This window comes from Mirounga angustirostris, unplaced genomic scaffold (genome assembly GCF_029215605.1).
Source record: "Mirounga angustirostris isolate CCGP_5_RB_7025 unplaced genomic scaffold, mMirAng1.0.hap1 SCAF_8, whole genome shotgun sequence".
NCBI classification, from domain to species: Eukaryota; Metazoa; Chordata; class Mammalia; order Carnivora; family Phocidae; genus Mirounga; species Mirounga angustirostris.
The window spans coordinates 119,534,511-119,538,573 of NW_026991716.1; the positions used below are offsets into that span (position 1 = coordinate 119,534,511).

Genomic DNA, 4,063 nt, shown 5'->3' on the forward strand with positions numbered 1-4,063 from the left:
TGTTACTTTTATTGATTCTTTTCAAATAACCAGCTTTCAATTTCATTAATTCTCCTTATTTGTGTCCATTTTCTATTTCTTTGATTTCTACCACTGTCTTTATTATTCTCCTTCCCACTACTTACTTTGTGTTTGATTCACTCCTTTTTCAAGTTCTTAAGGTAACAGTTCAAAATATTTTTTAATTTTGTGATTTCTTCTTTAATCCTTGTTATTGAAAATGGTGTTAATTTCCAAATATTTGGCGATTTTCCTTATATCTTCCTATTGATTTCCAATTTAAATTCCAGAGAACATGATTTCAACTCTTTTCAATTAGCAATAATCGCACCTCGGAGAAACCTCATTGGCTACAACACTGCCCCTGTGCAAAGCTCAACTCTTTTCTACCGAAGAATTTTTATTGTCCATAATATGGTCTGTCTTGTTGAGTATGTCATATAGACCTGAACAGAATTCATATCCTACTGTTGTTGGGTGGAATGTTCTATAAATACTAACTAGGTCAATTATACTGAGAGGAAATGTTAAAATATCTAACTATAATTGTGAATTTGTCTATTCCTTCTTCTAATTTCTTCTGCTTTTGCCTCAGATATTGAAGTATGGTTGTTAGGTATATATATTTAGGATTATTATATCATCTTAACAAATTGACCCTGTTATTAGTGTCTTTAAATCTCTGTTAATATTTCTTGGGCTGATATCAATTTATATTAATATTAATGATGTTAATCATTAGGTTAATTATTGCATAGTAATTTGTTTCTATTCTTTTCTATTTAACCTATTTGGATCTTTTTATTTAAAGCTGATTTTTTGGAAAGGTTACCATTGGGTAATACGAACTGAGCAAAAACATCAGCCCATGAAAGCATTGCTCCCAGAGAAGTATGAGAAACAACCACCAGCTAGATGGAAGGGCAACAGAGTCAGGATATCCCAAAGTCAGGTAAATGAGCCCTTCAAGAAGAGAGCATTCAGTACGAACACCAAGTAGGATAAACACTGGTTTATGGTCCACCATCAATTTGAAAGTTGTAATGACTTTCATCAAACTAATTTCAGGACAAGGGTGGGGGCAGAAGCCAAACTGTACAAAGAACAATTGGGAGAAGGGAAGGCAGGAGCGATGACTATTTTTAAATTGTGGAGGTAAGGAGAACAACAAGGAACACACAGAAGGAACAATGACCTAAGAAAAAAATTAAAGTTCTTGTTTTGCTTGTTTCAGGATGGGAGATAATCTAGTGCTTATGGACTGAGGAGAAATCATTTGAAAGAGAGAGGCTCAATAGTGACTATCTGCTAGGGATGGGGGAGGGTAGATGTGGCCTCCCGTGGTATGACAGAAGGGGACAGGAGTGAGTGTGTGTGTGTGTGTGAGAGAGAGAGAGAGAGAAAGAGATAGAGAGAGACAGAGAGACAGAGAGAAAGAGGAGAAATATGTTGGAAAAGGAGAATAGGATCCCAGGAGGGAGGAGACTGGGTTGGATCATAGGTTGGAGGCAGACCTAGGGCAGCAGAACTTGCTTTGGACCAAAAGGACAGCTCTTCCTTAGCACAATCCGCACACCATGGTGGATGAGAAAACATGAGGAAAGTTGACTAAAGTGAGGACAAAATTCTTGCCTAATAGTTGTTTTAGAGAGAAAAACTGAGCCCAAGAGAAAAGAAGGGCGGTTGGCAAAGAATTTAAAGAGCATGGTGAATGTTTGGAAATGAGTGAGAAAAGAGCTGGTGGTATATTTATTTTAGAAGACCATTCCTTATATCCATGTTTGGTTTAGATACCTTCTTTTATGGTTCTAGGTGCTCTTTGAGATTACATCTGCCCAAGTGCTTCACACTGACCTCTAACTGTTCATTTGCTTGTCCCACACACAACTACAAGCTTCTCTGGGCAGAGATTACATTATATAAACATAATGCCTAGAACTTAACAAATATCCAAAAGAAATTTTACTCAGCCCTAAAAAAGAAGGAAATCTTGCCATTTACAACCACATGCATGGACCTAGAGAAATAAGTCAGTCAGAAAGACAAATACCATATAATTTTACTCATGTGGAATTTAAGAAACAAAACAAATTAGCAAAGGGGAAGGCAGGGAGGGGAGAGAGGGGACCAAGAAACAGACTCTTAACTATAGGGAATTGATGGTTTCCAGAGGGGAGGGGGGGATGGGTGAAATAGGTGATGGACATTAAGGACTGTACTTATCATGGTGAGCACTGGGTAATGTATGGAATTGTTGAATCACTATATTGTACACCTGAAATTAATATGACACTGTATGTTAACTAGAATTAAAATTAATACTCAAGAAAATAATAAATAATAAAATACTACTACTACTAATAAAAAATACTCAGTAGAAATACTTGCTCAAGAAATGACAAAAATACTGCCAAGTAATAAAGGATCTATACCACTTGCTGGGTGGTTAATTTAGAATTTGAAGCCTTGAACCTAGACTTCACTACCTAGGAACCCTCTCAACAATCGTATTCTATAACTCAGTGACTAAGGGATAAAGGGTTCCAAATTTCAATTCAATACAAACTGCTTCTTATGTTATAACAATCATAACAAATATCTATTTGCAAGGAGAACTACCATCAGGAGTCTTAAAACTATGTGTAAAGTATAAGTAAAATATATAAAGGCAAGAAATTGAAACATGATTCAACAAAATTTTGAGTTATAAATACTGCTAAAAGAATGAGCCTTAAAATGAGAGTGCAGATTAAACTTGGCATTTCAAACCCAATGTCCCCAAATTAAATTACCAGTATCCCAATTGTATGTCAAAAAATGGGACTGTTAAATAATGCACATTTCAATTCAAAGGCTTTCATCTGGATAAATTGAGCCATAAACTTATTAATGCTTTGATCCTCCATATTTCAACAGCAATGCCCTAGAGTATACAAATATCTTTCTAAATCACCTAGCCTAACTCTTGAGAAACTACACAGCACATACCCCTAACCCAGAACAATATCTAAACCTTTTATTGTTAAGAACATCAATCTCACTGTTCCCCCTACCAAAAACAATGTAAGGTTTTACTTACATATTTTAACAAATATCTGCCCCAAATATAAATCTGCCCCAAGACAGTCAGCTCTCAGAAACATGTCCAATGGTGAGACATGTCACATATAAGAACACTTTCACCAGGGAAGAAATGGATGTTCTACTAATGGACTTTCCAGGGTTTGAAAGCATGTTGGTTATATGATGGAAAGGATTTTTCCCTCCCTCTAGCACAGACTCATTGTGAAACACTGGCCCAGTCATACAGCTTCAGTTTCCTCTCTATAAAATGAAGGGGTTGGACTAGAACTTAAGCAATGTTCACTGGAAAACTAGATCTGAAAATGAGTCCCCCCCCCCAAAAAAGCTCCATGATCAAATAAGATTAAGAAATATTCCATCCTATAGCGATGCACAGCAGGACACTCGAGAATCTGACAGGCAAGGTAACGTGTATGTGAAACTAGAGCAGAGACCACCATGGAATGGGAAGGCTGAGCCTGAGGCTTCCAACAAGGCAAACAAGCTGAATCTGCAACTCCCACATTTAATCCGGATTCCCAAGTGTAATTGAAGCGATCCCATGTTGGTGTTGGGCCCATCAGTACTGAATGCAAATCAACTCTAGGGAAAGCACCTTCAATTTAGTATCTCAGGATTCTCACAGATCAGGTTCAACAAATTATGAACTCCCAACTGTAAAAACTACCAAACAAACAGGGAAAATACATTCTTACTCTAAGAGAGATTAAGCAAAAATAAACAGACTTTGACTCTAAAGGATTCAGATATTTAAATGACTAGATAAAAAAAATCAAGTTATAAGAAATAGCAGATTCCAGAAACAAAACCTAGGAATAAGAGACTATAAAAAATTACAAATCACTTTTAAGGGGGAAAACCCTAAAGCATCTAGAAATGAAAAATATCATTGTTCAAATTTAAAACTTAAGGATGGATGTGTTTCACAGCTAATCAGACTCCGAGGAGAAGAGAATTTACTAACTAGTTGATAAATGCA

At 36.2% G+C, this 4,063-nt stretch overlaps 1 pseudogene; it reads right to left on the minus strand.

Annotated features, from left to right (window-relative positions):
• Window positions 1-201: 201 nt before the first annotated feature.
• Window positions 202-376, minus strand: LOC123838127 (U4 spliceosomal RNA; annotated as a pseudogene).
• Between the last annotated feature and the right edge of the window lie 3,687 nt (window positions 377-4,063).